Consider the following 17074-nt stretch of genomic DNA (forward strand, 5'->3'; position numbering starts at 1 on the left):
AGCTGCTAGAAAGGACTTGTCCTGCCTTGATAGAGTTCAAAATAGACTTCGCAGCCTTGTAGGAGATGTCCTTTTCTCTTCCCTACAACCTCTATCTCACAGAAGAGATGTTGCGAGTTTGTCTCTGCTGTATCGGTATTTTCATGGAAACTGTTCGACTGAGCTTCAGTCTATGGTCCCCCCTCATCTATCTTTCAGAAGAAACACTTGTCTAGCTGTAAACACTATCAACAATTCCCCCACTCTTTATCTGTGCCTAAACCTAAACGTAGAGTCCATGAACAAATCATCTTTCTTAGAATTGCACGCCTGTAGAATTGTCTTCCCTTTTCCTGCTTTCAGGCTGACTACAATATGGTTGTCTTCAAGTCTAACGTAAATAAGTTCTTGATGAGCCGTTCCATATAAGTTGTCAAATTTACCAAATTTTCATTACTAATGATTACTATATTGTCCAATTTCTACTGTACACTCTTTAACCCTTATCCTTGAGTGGCCTCTTGGCCTTGATAATGTGGTGATGCGTATGTAAAAAAAAATGTACGCCATAGCTGTTAACACATCGCAACATTTACTTCTACCGCAGGAGGCTGTGACACAAGGTCAATAATGTGAGGAATCTCAAGCCAGCAGCACTAAAGATGAGAACTTTGACATTTTAAAATTCAGCAGGGCAATCTTATCCGCATATATTATTTTTTTAATTGGAATTATTGCGATGAGTATTATTTATTAATTTTTATTTATTGCGGACTATTATCCTCATCTTTTCCTTAGTTGTTTTATCCATCTGCCCTTTGTCAGATAATGAATAAACATGAATTTATGAGACCAAAAAATGTAACCTTGATCGCCCTTCGTGGCCCGATAGAGACGTTGAATTTCTACGGTTCCAGATGGACATTGTCTGAAGATAGCGGTTTCCATCTTACCCATAGTCGGCCAGAGGAATACTTGGCCATAAACGTGGTGAGACGACAACAACTACGGAAGGCAGTAATTGTAGTGGATGCAGTCAGGAGATTCGGAGTTCCTATCCCGTCGTGGTAACCACCTGACGAAGACCAGAGGAATAGTTGGCCGAAACGTCGTGAAACAATTAAGAAAAAGATTAGGGTAATAGTCCACAATAAATAAAAATGAAAAAAAGTTAAGTTTTATCAACATATTTTTTTTTGTCAGAGGGGCGCATGTTGTATGCAATAAACTTACTTCACTTGAGAAACAGAAATGGTGACCCCCCCCTTGGACTACTCAGAACGATACCTCAACCAAAAAATCAAAAAGCCACAGAAATAGCCCAGTTTCTGCCGAAATAATTGTATAGGTCAGGAATTCGACTGGCATGTTACTGCGTTTTCGACCCATCGTGAAGTAAATGGTGTGAATTGATTTTTAATTCCTCCCCAGGAGAGCAATATGTGTCATAAGGTAGTTTTAATTGGGGAAAACTACCCCCCCAAAAGGCACTTTGGAAGTAAGCAAAATTGAAATTGCCTCAGTTTAGAAGGGTTTCCCTACATTTATTAAGCGTAAATTAACTTAAGTGAAGCTTAAAAATAGATACTACATTTGGACTTTTGTTTGAAGGTTGCTAACTCTATATTTATATATCTATATCAGGTTGTTGCATACATTCCTGCCGTTTCATTAAAAAAATTGTTCTGAAACACGTTTTGATATTTGGCAAAGTGCTATACACCATTAGAAAACACGTATTCTGTTCTACAAGGTAATGGTCCTAGTGACATATGACCGAGTGGTCTTAGAAGTTATATCGAAGTTTACAGTTACCCAAAAGTGCTGAGTGCAATCCTGAACGAAGGCAGTGAAAAGTAACATCCAAAACAGAGAATCAGCAACTATGTCCCAGAGCCTAGCTGGAGTCCGAACACGGTAGCCTCGTAATAATAATAAAGGGTTAGGTTCGAGACTCCTAACAAACGGTCCCCTAGTTCGATACAAAACACCTGATGAAGGCCGGAGGGCAAAACGGCCGAAACGTTGTGACTTTAACAACCAAGATCAGGAAGTCAGTCCGACAATCTCAATAAATAATAAAAAGAAAAAAATTAAATAAAAAAAAAAGACAATGGTCATCGTTTTTTTGCTCATACAATTTTTGTTTCTCTCGTTTTTCAGTACCGTAAAATGATTGTCAAGTCGATAAAAAAAGTCACATTTCCGCACCTCATTCTTTTCGCCTTTAATTGAGGTTAATGAGGTCAAAAAGCGAGTGAAGTGACTCAAGAATTGTGTGCCGTATATGGAGCAAACACTATAGCTGAGAGGACTGTTCGAGATCGATAAACATGGTATCGTTTTAAAGTTCGGACACTCCGAAAAGTAATATCGAGAAATTGGCCGAAACGGTCTAGTCTATGTTGGTAAGCTGGCCGGTTTTCTGCATGGCAGGGTAAAAAAATTACACGATATTTTAACCTTAATTTTCTGTAATTCTATCATTTTCTAATGTTATTTATACATATTTGAAAAAAACATGCTTACTCATGTCTGTATCGTGGTGATTTTTAACAGTTACATTAAACGCCTGCTTAAGAGTGTCGTGATATTATAACCCAGAGTGAAATACAAAATTTCAAGTAGAAAAAATTGTCAACAAAGTGAGTGTCGCATTTCAAAATGTAAAATACCAAGTATCACGAAAATCGATGAGGAAAAAATAAAATTATTAGTGATTGAAAATATTTACGGACGAAGATCGAAAATACCAGTTGGTATATTTTAAAATGAAACCAATGCGTTTCAATATGAAACTCTAAACTGCCGATTCTAAATCCCAAACATTTTTAATCTCAGGAAGCATGGAGGGGACAAAAGGTAAGGAAGATTTGAGAGTTTTTTTGGTGGTGGTGGTGGTGGGGGGCTAGTTTTCCTACCGACAACAATATATATAAACTGATAATATGTATACACACATTAACACACAATAAAGAATATACTAAACGAATCACATATCAGAACGTTAGCACTCATAAGTTCAAAGAGACTCTTTATAGAAACACACAACTGTTAAATAGACACCCGTATATACAGTGATGATCATATTTATTGGCACGGTAAAATAAAAGTTAAATTTTGTCTAATAAATTCTAAAAAGGGGATTAAATTAAAGAAAATAACAAAGTATATTATGTATTTTTAACTGGCCTTTCCGATGCAGCAATCGGATTTTAGAAAAAATAAATAACAAAGGAACAACAAACATAATTGCAAAAAAACCTTGTTCAAAATTATTGGCACGGCTTTGTATTTCTTTTAGTATCAGTATAATATCAATCAATTTCCGGTTTACGTGCTTTCTGAACTTTTTTATAGCCATATTATGCTTGTTTAACGCTAATTCAGTGAATATTTTTTTTCAGATAATTTTTAGATAGCGATTTATTTAAACTATTATAAGTGACTAAATTATAATTTTCAATCGCCATGGTTAAAACTAAGGAACACAGCGAAGACGTCAGGAAGCTTGTTGTAGCATGCCATACCAATGGGGAGGGCTATGATAAGATTTCAAAGAAGCTAAACCTTCCCAAATCCACTGTTAGAGCCATAATAAACAAGTTCAAAACGCAAGGCCACGTTATGAGTTTAGAGGGTAGAGGGAGAAAAAGGATTCTTTCCCCAAGAGATGAACGGAAAATTGTTCGACAAGTAAAACAAAACCCAAGGATCTCTGTTGGGGAGATTGTTGATGAACAGAGCACCTCTGGAGTGAATGTATCTCGACATACAGTTGGTAGAGTTTTGAAGAGAGCTAGTTTAAAAGCATGTCGTCCGAGAAAGACTCCCTTATTGAAGCCTATGCACCTGAGAGCAAGGCTAGCCTTTGCAAAACGTCATATTGATAAAGATGTTGCATTCTGGAAACGTGTTCTATGGACTGACGAAACGAAAATAGAGTTATTTGGCCATAATAAAGTGTCTTATATTTACAGAAAATCTGGCGAAGCTTTCCTGCCTAAGAACACCATACCCACAGTGAAGCACGGTGGAGGCAGTTTGATGTTTTGGGGATCCTTTGCTGCCTCTGGACCAGGGCGACTTGTTAAGGTCACAGGTAGCATAAAAAAGGAAGATTATGTTAAAATATTGGATGAAAACCTGAAAGACTCTGCTAAAGAGGTCTCACTTGGTCGTCGTTGGTGGTTCATGCGAGATAATGACCCAAAGCATTCGGCTAAACTGACTAAGAAATGGCTTGAGGACAATCATATTAATGTTTTGGAGTGGCCATCACAAAGCCCAGACCTTAATCCAATTGAAAATTTATGGAGAACATTAAAATTGAGGGTAATGCAAAGGAAGCCTAAGAATCTTATTCAATTGGAGGATTATTGTCAGGAAGAGTGGGCTAAAATTACTACTGAAGAGTGCAACAACTTGGTTGTAAACTATGAAAAGCGACTGAGGAAGGTAATCAAGGCCAAAGGCTATACAATTGATTATTAAATAAATCGTGCCAATAATTTTGAACAAGGGTTTTTTGCAATTATGTTTCTTGTTCCTTTGTTATTTATTTTTTCTAAAATCCGATTGCTGCATCGGAAAGGCCAGTTAAAAATACATAATATACTTTGTTATTTTCTTTAATTTAATCCCTTTTTTAGAATTTATTAGACAAAATTTAACTTTTATTTTACCGTGCTAATAAATATGATCATCACTGTATATATATATATATATATATATATATATATATATATATATATATATATATATATATATATATATCCTTTTAACATAATCAAGACATCAAGGAATAGATTGATGGCAACACAGTGTATATCATCGTTAGAATATATATATATATATATATATATATATATATATATATATATATATATATATATATATATATATATATATATTCCAGGTTGAAAGCTATTAAAAAATTAAGAATAATTGAACTTATATAACGGTTGTTCATAGTGCTCAATCTAAGAGAGCAACTTGTTGGTTTTATTATTCTTTATGTAAATACAGAAATATCTTACTACGATGTGCAAACCATTTCGATCATAATTGATCTCATTAGGCAAAATTTAAAAATTAAAAAAAACGAAAGGTTTTTAAATTTTGTTTTAATTTTAAAATTTTCTGGCCTGATAAGATCACTTATGGTCGAAACGGTCTGCACATCTGCGCATGCAAGATATAACTGTATTTACAAAAAATTAAATAATATATATATATATATATATATACATATATATATATATACATATACTATATTATAGTGACCTTATAAGGAGTATGAAATAAGTGAATATAAGGAGTAGTATAAATAGTGACCTTATAAGGAGCATATACTTGTTTTTCTTGTATATACAATATATATATATGTGTGTGTGTGTGTATGTATATATATATGTATGTATGTATGTATGTGTGTATGTATGTATTGTATATACAAGAAAAACAATTATATACTCCTTATAAGCTCACTATTTATATAGCCCCCCAGTATATAAAATCACATTGTCATAGTTTTAGTAAGGGTGTTCCCATTTATCAAGGCTCAAAAAGCATTCAAGGAAAAAGGTTTTTGAGTCTCGTGTTGCCGGTCAGACAAATGGAGATGGTTTTAAATGGTGAGAATTGGACAGAATTTCATTATTTAAGCAACTGCTATTTATATTTTCTTGAATATACTCATATTGTATACAGTATTCTTGCAGTATTGTCTTCCAAAGACTGGTAGTCCAACATTTTGGTTACTATTTTCATAATGTTTCAACCTATTACATATCCGGCAATAAGTGCATGTTTTCAGAATCGAACATTTTAACGCAACATATATACATCATTTCATACGGATACTTTATTTACTCCAATCGGATAGATATTTCTCAATTCATCAGTTAAAGATTAAGATGGCGATTGCAAATCAGAGCTAAATTTTCACATTAAAAACAGAGCGTGTGTCTAATTTTTTAGATGAGGATTCATTATTCGTATTATTTGGATTCATCGGACTACTGTTCCCATCTTGAGTGCGGTTTCACCAACGTTTCGGTCGATGTAACCTCCAACCTTCTTCAAGTGCATCTTGTCGAACTTGTGATTGTTTCTGTCGAACTCGGGAATTAGAACGGGATTTCTGAATAGAACTCTTTATTTACTTCACGGGGGTAGCATGTTCTTGTTCCGTCAGTCATTACTGGATAGAGGTCCTAAGTAATTCGCAATTCCGACCGAAACAATACAATTGCTAATTACCTAGGACCTATATCAAGTCATGGCTGAGGGAACAAGAACATGCTACACCATGAGGTAAATAGAGGGTTCCACTGTAATTCCGTCCAAATTTCTGAGTTCGAGAGAAAATGTCCCGACAAGATACACCTAAAGAAGGGCAGAGGTTACATCGACCGAAATGTTGGGGAAACCACGCTCAAGATGAGGACAGTAGTCCGGTGAATACAAATAATACGAGCTTGTATCTAATTTGCACGTATCATCAAACAAGTAAATATGAACTTTATAATTAGTTAACACTTTTAACTGATCAGATTTGACGGACCAACACCAATCTACCACTGTAAAAAACTTACTCTAAAACTTGACTGCCTTCCTTTCTAACCAAATCTATCTTTGCGTTCATATATTAGATCTATTCCTGTCTCTGCTTCGTGAAAAGTTAGTTCTCTCTATCGCTTTAAACACATTCTCACACTTGAGACTAGTTTCTATTACCAAGTGTAAGGTACGGTTGTCATATGTGAGCTAGTAAATCTCAGATCCATTTGAGGGTTTTTGACATGGTGCAGAAACATATCTCTAATTTGATTGGCCCCCACGCTTATGCTACAATCGTTTGCCAGGCAGAGTTACTTGGTTCGTCCGTGTCGTGTCGGGGATGGTTGTTATGTACTGGGAAGGGCAACCAGTTCACCGGATGTTATACACGATCAAACGATAAGCACATGAGCGATAGAATATCAAAGATGAATCAGTAGGGTTGATTTGACATTTTGCTACATTTGTTGGTGGGTCTTATCTCTGATTGAGATTGCCGGACTGACTTCCTCATCTTGGTTGTGACATATGGCCGAGTGGTCCTAGACGTTGTATCAAAGTTTACAGTTACCCAAAGGTGCTGAGTTCAATCCTGAACGAAGGCAGTGCCAAGTAACATTCAAAAACAGAGAATCAGCAACTATGTACCAGAGCCTAGCTGGAGTCCGAACACGGTACCCCCGTAATAATAATAAAGGGTTGGGTTCGAGACTCCTAACAAACGGTTCCCCAGTTCGATACAAAACACCTGATGAAGGCCGGAGGGAAAAACGGCCGAAACCTTGTGACGATAACAATCAAGATGAGGAAGTCAGTCCGACAATCTCAATCAATGAAAACACCTCACCTCAAAAATACAGACAATTACGGTCTTATCTCTGGGTTTTTTTTTTTCGGTGACATAACTGGCAGGATTTTATCAGCGTTTGTGGAAGGGACCGCTTGCTGAAATTGAACGCTGTACAGAATAAGCGTACAAGGCATCTTTTGTTATAAAAATATGGAATTATTTACATTTAATATACATTTAAGGAACAGTTTAAACGCGGTGGTTCTAGAGCCACATCCGTCGTGGACAGCGCAAACTTCTATGCCGAATCCACGCTTTGTTTAAAAAATACAATTTAATTCGCTTCTCTTTCTTTCAATGAAGAAAGAGAGAAAGAGTGTAAAAGAAAGAAAAAGAGAAAGAAATCGTTTGTTATTTTTCAAATTCAGCAGTCATCATGCTAGGCTAAACTTTTAGGCACCTGGAATCTCAGATTATTTTCACACCACCGGGTTTTGTAAAGAGTTGACAATCTTTGCGTGTCTGAGAGCTTTAAAAATGGGCACTTATTGAGATATGTGTGTGTTTGGCATAAGGCCATAAATGTTGGGGACCTCAAGGCGTCCCCTAAAGGTTTTTTTAAGCCATTGTGCAACACCCTTTCCTCTTCTTTGCAACCTGTGATCTTGCTAGTCTTTTATATATATATATATATATATATATATATATATATATATATATATATATATATATATAAATGGCGCGCGTTTTATTTCTTTTTTCGAATTGTCTGCTAATTTTGTTTCAGCTACCTTGATTCGTTTGCCAAGTGTTATCCATCAATTTACTGTTTTGATATATTCTTAGAATTCAGCCTCCTATTCCAGTAAGCTACTTTTCAAGAACTATAGATTTGTGGACCTCTCTTTCTGATGACTTATTTCCCTACCTTTGATGTTTAGACTTTTCAAGATTAACAACAATAGACATATGTTGATTTTGCTATAATTATACTTCATTCACGTTATCCTCTTACATAAAGTGGCTTCATGCATTTTCTGGTGCGATATCCACGAGAAAGGTGCCTGATTTGGACTAGAACATTCCCGAGTTCGCAACAATGCGTATTCAGACACTTGGGTGTTACATTCTGTCGAAAATTTGTGAAAACGACAAAATCAGAAACATTGGCTCGAATAGTAAATACAATATACAAAGGAAATGCCCATGTATATTGAAGTGTTCAACCAATATTTGCACCCACAGGGTGCATACTTTGTGATTTTAACGATGGTGATGATGGCGATAACGAAGTCAGAAAAAAACAAAACGACTCGAATACTAATGCCGGTACACAACGTAATTATTTGGTTTTATTATTACTGCTACGATTAATTCCTTTGTATTCGTCGCGCAAATAATAAACATCGTTTTCAATATGACAACAATTATAATGATATCAAAAAACATAATCTGCGAAAACAAAACTAATTCGATAAGAGCTATGTAGAAAGGGGGGGGCTTGAAAAACGTGGATTAAATCGTATTAACAACGATAATAAGGATAATAATGCAAGAAATAATAATAATAATAATAATAATAATAATAATAACAACAACAACAAAATTTATTGTTCGTATTTTTGCTTCAAAGTTGAAATCAGCAATAGGCAAAATTGCGGTAAATAATAATAATAATAATAATAATAATAATAATAATAATAACAATAATAATAACAATAATAATAATAATAATAATAATAATAATAATAATAATAATAATAATAATAATAATAATAATAACAATCCTATCGGTGGCAATCACTGCAGCTGAGCTGAATGCGTATATGAGAATATAATAAAATAAAATATCGGAATTTTACGTCTAATAGAATTGTGTTTTTGCCCGTCGGACGCAACGTTACCTTAGCCAGCTGATAAGACAGGATCCGCGTCCGTATTAACAGCTTTGTCTTTTGGTTTCGGTGCGTATTTTTTTTTTTTTTTGTTATTTTGTTTGTTTGTTTCCTTTATCTTTTTTTTTTAGGGGATTATTATTCTTCTTTTCATATGTTTCTCCTTTATTTCATAATCTAATTATTCGCAGTTATTACCATACTGCAACGCTCCGCTCCCCTTACACCCGCCATGCCAAACACGAATCGCCACACTTCCTTTCAAAAGACATGGCGAAATAGATATTTATTCCGAGCGCATATTCGAGTTGGCTTCCTTTTTTTTTTTTTTTTTTGGTTTTTGTCGCTTGTTTGTTTTTGTCTTCTAAATTATCAATCTGGAGGAAATCGTCAACTTTGTAGAAAGAGTAACCGTTTTCATTTAAAACGTACTGAATAAAACATTATCTCGATTTTACTCACTATAAGTTTGTGCAGAGACCACTGCGTGGTGAAAACAACTAAAACTCCCTTAAATCTGAGTGACAAAAGTCTGTCTTGATTTTTTAAAATTCCTATTCTTTCTATTACCGGTGCAAATCAGTTTGATTCTCATAAATGAGTTTACCATTGATCTCTCGCTGATATCGATCGCTGATTTTCTAAGTACACAATAATCGTCCTCGCTATTCTAGAAGTTCGTGGTCTTCCGTCAGTATGGTTCGATCTCGGGTTTTATTTACCTTTTTAGCCCGCGATGGATAGTGGATGTAACCCAAAACCAGAGTGAGAAAGAATAATTCAATGTACATGATGGAATATATTTTGGCCTCTTAAAAAGTTCCGGAGAACCCGTCTGCATTCCCCAGTAATGAAACCCCAGGAAGTGAACTATAAATACCTTCATAAAGCGAGTAGGGTTTCTGGACATTTTTGAGCTATGAATAACTGGTATGCTAGGTATTACAAAACGATTGATTTCGGGAGTCGAGAAATTTTCTTAATATCTCTTCAAATTACCACCATTTCCGATATTCTTTATTGCCTTCAATATCCCTGAGTATTCTATAATTTTCGTTTTTTTTTTTAAACATTCATAAGGTGTTTCTCGATAGTGCTAAACTCTTTATCATTTTCCTGTTTTGTATGGCGTCAATCCACCCTGTGATTCCTATTTCTCCTAGTCTTAATTCAAGGTGCTTCAGAACTGTTTGTTTTGCTTCAGTAACGTGGTCCGGGAACACGTGGTGTTCATCTTCAGTCGCAAAAAGACCAAGACAAAAAAGTGAATACACTCAACTTGTTTATTTATTTATTTATTTATTTTTTGCTTTTCGGCAACAACATTTATTTCCTCATTCTCTGATCGCGAACGTTATCCACGTGATCGTTCTCTTTCACTCTCTTGTTTATAGTCTTTTTTCTTTGCGGGTGACGTCATTTCGCATGCACCTAAATAGGCAAACCTGCGCTATGTTACACTGTGTGTGTAGATAGATAATCGTTAGGATATCCGTGATAGATGAATATTGTTTTTTTTAAAGTTCGTATCTGGTTGTTACATTTTTAAAAATACTTATTTAGTATTTTTTTTGCAATACCATCTTAAGATGATAACAGTTAAGGTGGGTCTGATTGAAAATAAAGTAAAAAGAGAAAAATAATGGTTATTTTTACGCTTACTGTTTCCACTTCACTTCCGGTTTCCCTTAACAATGTTAAGATGTTTTTTTTTGTTTTTTTTACTGAATAATAACGTTATTATTTAGTAAAGCTTTTCTTATGATGCAGAGAAGAGGACTTTCATTTACCTATTCTATCCCTATTCTATACTTTTATCTAGCAATTTTATAAACAAATCTATTAAAAAACAAAGGTTCAACTAGAAACGAATCTTATAAATAATTGAAAATATATCTTTATAAACATTATCTGCAGTGAGATGTTTGGCATTGCGTGATTTATGGTGTCTCGGGGGGATTTCAATGTAAACCACCTAACATGCACTTTGAACTCCTCGGTTGCGTTATGCACGACATTATTAGGGTTTGTAGAGTTGTGGAATTATTCTTGTTCTATTATTCACAACATTATGACCGATTTCTCATAAATTAACAGTTCTTTATTTCAGCGATTAATTACGTTATCTGGTAATCCCGGGATACCTCCGTTTGTACCGTGTGTACCGTTTGTACAGAGGCTACTAAACCCTTGCAATCATACCATGATACTATAATGTGGTGTATATTTGTATTTGACTTCTATTAGTTGAATTATTTGAGTACTTGGCGTCTATTCGCAATAGAAGCTGTACAGGTTAAGGACAATTATTCTGTATAGTTTGACTTCTTATCGAATTATCACGTAGAGGGCATGTGCTTCGATGCTTTTCTGACTCCTTCTGCAACGTTGGTCGCGTACTGTTCAGCTGTAAGAGAATGATCTCACTCCATGTTGCATCTCTAAGGTGATTTCTGATGGATTCTCAATCAGCCTCTTTGTAGTATCCTATCATTTTGTATCCGACATATTTTTTGAATTGGTGGAGTTTTTGGAGTCCTTCTGCGATAGAAGCTGTCCAAGTTTACGACAAGGATTTTTGGACATCGAATTATCACGTGGGGATATGTGATCCGATGCTTTCTAACTCCTTCTACAGCTTTATTCGCGTACTTTTCAGCTGTAAGAGAACAAATTTTAGCCCATGTTGCATCTCTGAGGCGATTTCTGATAGATTCTCAATCAGTCTCTTTGTAGTCCTCTGTCATTTTGTATCCGGCTTATATTGGTTGAAATGGTGAAGTGTTTGGTGTCTATGCGTGATAGAGGCTGTACAGGTTAACGACAAGGATTTTGTATTTCTTATCGAATTATTACGTGGGGGTATGTGCTTCGATGCTTTTTAACTTCTTCAACTTTTTTCAAATAGTCTGAAATAAGTTTCGCATTACTAAGGTGGTAGAGTATCGTAACATTATATACGATTTTAAGCAGGAGTAGAGGCAGACTGACAAGGTTATAGTTTTGCGGGTCAGTTTTTCATTAAAATTCTACAACATTATTATAACACGAGCAATATTCCATCTCTCAGGTAACAAAGAGAGACTCTTAAGAAGCGCCTTTACGTATTATTATAGCAAGGATAAGATTTGAAACACATGTTTTAAAAGTGTTTACGTTTTTTTTTTGTTAATGAAACTAAATTGATGATCAGATAATCATGTGTCGATTTTATCTGCAGTGAGATGTTTGGCATTTTGTTGGTTAGTTGGTTATTTTTGTTTACGGCATATCAACCTTTTTCGGGTTATTTAATGCCGAATCCAAAGATTTTTTTTAAATAGAATATATTTGTTGTCTTCACGTCGGTTTCTATTTAACCCATAGTTGGGACCCTAACAGGTACTACCACTCCGGGTCAGAGTGGACCTGGGAGCAATGGTAATTAAAGGGTGGCTCCACACTCCCCAAATCCCACAAGCTAGGGCCTCACCACTGGATATAGTTTAAGGTCATATCCAGGACCCCCATTTAATAACTGTTACCCTCTGCAGGGGGGGCAGTCGGCGTATTCTAATGCCCCACCGACAGGGCCATGGCATTTTGTGATTTATGATGTTTCAGGTGGATCACAATGTAAACCTTCTAACAAGCAGTTTAGAGTTCTCAATTGTGTTGTACACGACATTATTAGTGGTTGTATTGCTGTGAAATTATCCTTTATCACAACATTCTAATAGATTTCTCCGAAATTAACAGTTCTTTATTTAAGCGACTAATTACGTTATCTGGTAATCCTGATATACCTCCGTTTGATACTATAATGTGTCTATTTCTATCTGACTTATATTGGTTGAATTAGTGGAGTACATGGTGGCTATGCACAATAGAAGCTGTACGGGTTAACGGCATGGATTTTATAGAGTTGGACTCCCTATGAAATTTACACGTGAGGGTATGTACTTCGATGCTTTTTAACCCTTTCTACAACTTTATTCGCGCACTGTTTGAAGAAATTTCACTCCATGTTGCATCTCTGAGGTGATTACTCATGGATTCTAAATCGGCTTCTTTGTCATTTTGAGCGACAGGTCTTCACGTTTGGCCCAATGTTTTGAGAAATAATTACTATAATCCCTAGGTTACTAACGCTTGTAAGTGGGCTAATAACACCAAGCACACAATCCTAAGTGAAATGTTGCTTACACCAGAGAGCCTTCTATATTCTTACGAAACCACAACTGCCCCTTGCATTGAGTATTCTTACCGCATTTGTACATTCCACCACTAGTCTCTCCCTCTTAGAAAAGTTCCCAAAAGAAGTATTATATCTAAAAGTTCCGTTCTGTCGTCCGGGCTCTAAAATCTGTCCGCTAACCGCAATTTTACATTCCTGTGCGTGTTTTACAAGAACTTTAATTGAATATGTCAGGAATATATCCGGTTCGCTGATCTTCATGATCTCGGAGGCATGTTGGAATAGTTGGACTATATGAAAGTCAATGCTCAATCAGGAAGTATGCGTGCTTTTACTAGCTGCATCTGCATAGCTCGAAAATCAAGCCAATTACAATGATGGGCATTAATATTCTCAAATAGATGCACTTTTTCGCTCTGATATAATATCAGCGATGTGGCGTGTGGATTAGATGTAAGAATATTTTGGGGTATTTATTAAAGAGATGGCCTACCGGGGATAATTTTAATTAGCTGATTTGTGGGTTTCCTAATTAAACAAAACACATTAATGACAACCATGAGATTATTAATGTCTTCCCTGAGCTTAAGACTTGGATATAATCACGTGGAAATGCATATACAGCCTGTCACAAAAGGTCAGTGAAGGATTTTGAACTTAAATAAATTCTTTATTTCTAATAATGTATTTTTGTAATTTTAACAGATTCCGACGAGGACCATGTCTCATCATCGGGGATGACGCAGTTCATTAATCCGTTACTTTTTTCTCCATACTGATTCAACAAGTCATGGCGTTGGCGGTCCTTTTGGTCCCATGTGCGACCTAGTACACCTTTTACTGTATTCTTAAAAAAAGGCACAATGAAACAATTTTTATTCATAAAAAATCATGTCTTTTAAATGTTGCCCATTTTCAGCTTCGCATATTATCTGTCGCTATTGCAATGCCAAATGGTCACCACGTTCCTTGACTAGCCCCGACTTTTTTTCTTGTTGAAATATCTTAAATAAAGAGTCTATGTTATCCCTGCAAGAATTGAAGTAAAACATCAGGAACGAAATAAGGGAGTTAAATCGCAATCCAGAGATTCTGCAATCTTTTATGAATTATGTTCGGAAAGAGCACAAATATGCGAAGCTGAAAAAATGCAGTGCTTAAAAAGCATTATTTTTCATTTATAAAGACTGTTTGAATTTAAATTTTTTTTTAATAAAACTCTAATGTCGTAGTTAGATTGTGGTAAAACTACAGAAAGATCATCAAAAGCAAAATAATCTATTTAAGTTCAAAACCCTTCAGTTACATTGTAGACACTATATATATATATATATATATATATATATATATATATATATATATATATATATATATATATATATATATATATATATATATATAAAATTGTTTGTAAACAAGCAGATGGTTCGAGCACTGTTCGACGGGAAGGTGAGAATTTAATACACACTCTATGAAAAATAGTTACGGCACTGATTCGTAGCCGAATGGTGAGAGCTGCCGGCTGTCAATGCGACGGTTGTAGGTTCGATCCACGGCTGGGGAAAGGTGTTTGTCTATCCACACTGATGTGTTGTGATACAACGAAACAGTACGGCACTAATGAGTTGTGATACAACGAAACAGTACTGTATGTGGATGACTATATATATATATATATATATATATATATATATATATATACACACTCGATGTCGAAAGCCGAGCCAAAGGAACGGAAACACGACAAAATCCAATACTCTTACACCTCCTCACAAACGAGCTTGGATATACAAGTGTGTTCCAAAAGAAATACCTTCTATTTTTTTAATGCAAAATATTGAAGAGCTACCTAAACAGGAGTTGACTAATTAAATCGAGTAACATTTTGTGCTCCAGATTCTCATTCGAAATGCACTTCCGACAGCGATATACGAGAACCTTGACGCTATGGTTGTAAAAGTCATCACCTGCCGAGGCCGTCCATTTCCCTCCCCCCCATACATGCGATTACAATGTTGTTTTCGGGAAAATGTTATCTGCGTAATACTTTCTTCCGTGGTCCGAAGAAGTGGAAGTCTGACGGTGTCAGGGCGAGACTGTAGAGTTTGGGAAACAGCATCGCCCAGCCGAAAATCTTCGCATAATTCGTGGTCTTCAAACTTGTATGTGGCCTGCCGTTGTCATGTTGCAACCGGGATGTTTTGGTTTTCTTTGGCCTTACACAAGAAATGCCTCCAGCTTTAGCAATATTTCAACCTAACCGAAACAAATGACAAAAAACGCTAATTCCAAGAAATCCAGGGGGATAACGTACTAACACTCCTAGAAAAACAGTACAGATGTTTGCTTTCTGAACTCATTTTTTTTGGGGGGGGCTAGGGAGTGTGAGTGGTCTAATTCTATCTACTGCGGGTTGGACTAGCGACAAACCACGTCTCATCATCGGGGATGACGCAGTTCATTAATCCGTTACTTTTTTCTCCATACTGATTCAACAAGTCATGGCGTTGGTGGTCCTTTTGGTCCCATGTGCGACCTAGCACCCCTTTTACTGTATGACAACATCGTTTTCAGTGCACCGACCCCCACAGTCAACTCTACACACATTTCAGTCAGAATTATATGCCGATCAGCGGGTATGAATTGATCAGTGTTTTCAGTGACGGTATCTGTGCATTTGAGCCCAGAGTGCATTTTCTTACACACATCTAGGTTGCTACTCTGAAATCGAAAATCCCATCTCTAAACTATACTGACGTCAACTGCATTGTAAACGTTAAACAGGCGTCGGTTACTGTTGATCGTTGAATTTTTCTGTGTGGAGAAATTAAATAACGCATCTGTGCTTCTACCGCACATCCACGAAAAAGGTTTCTCACACCGTCAATATCTGCAACAAAATGTGAAACGTTCAGGTTATAGGTCATGGATGTATAACTTCATTCATCATAACATTGTAATTTGGAACACCCTCTAAACCATCCGCGCGGAATAAAGAAATAAGTTGAGTCATTTTTGAAGAGCCTTTGTGTCTGTGTGTGTATATATATATATATATATATATATATATATATATATATATATATATATATATATATATATAGTCATCCACATACAGTACTGTTTCGCTGTTTCACAGCTCATCAGTGCGGCTAGACAGAAGGGCGACTTTCTAAGAAAAACACCGGTTCTCCGAGGCGGAGTCATAAACATTACTATCGTTCAAAAAATCAAAACAAAAACCACTTAAACAGATGAACGATAAAAACGAAGCAGTAAATCGTCTATGGGAACATAGCGCAGTGGATTAGGGCGCTGGGCTGAAATACATAAGGTCCAAGGTTCGAATCCTACCAACAGTCAAGCTATGCTGAGGAGGAGTAGGGCTCCGAAAGATTATTCTTTTTAAAATAATAAAATAAATAAATAAATAATACGTCCCCCCCCCCCAAAAAAAAGGGCGACTTTCTAAGAAAAACACCGGTTCTCCGAGGCGGAGTCATAAACATTACTATCGTTCAAAAAATCAAAACAAAAATCACCTATATATATATATATATATATATATATATATTGAAATAAATACGAAGCGTTTATGAACACAGAACTTGGTCTTTTCTTTCTCTTTCTCTCTCTCTCTCTCTCTCTCTCTCTCTATATATATATATA

This window comes from Euprymna scolopes, chromosome 33 (genome assembly GCF_053919585.1).
Source record: "Euprymna scolopes isolate OS-2025 chromosome 33, ASM5391958v1, whole genome shotgun sequence".
Lineage (NCBI taxonomy): Eukaryota > Metazoa > Mollusca > Cephalopoda > Sepiida > Sepiolidae > Euprymna > Euprymna scolopes.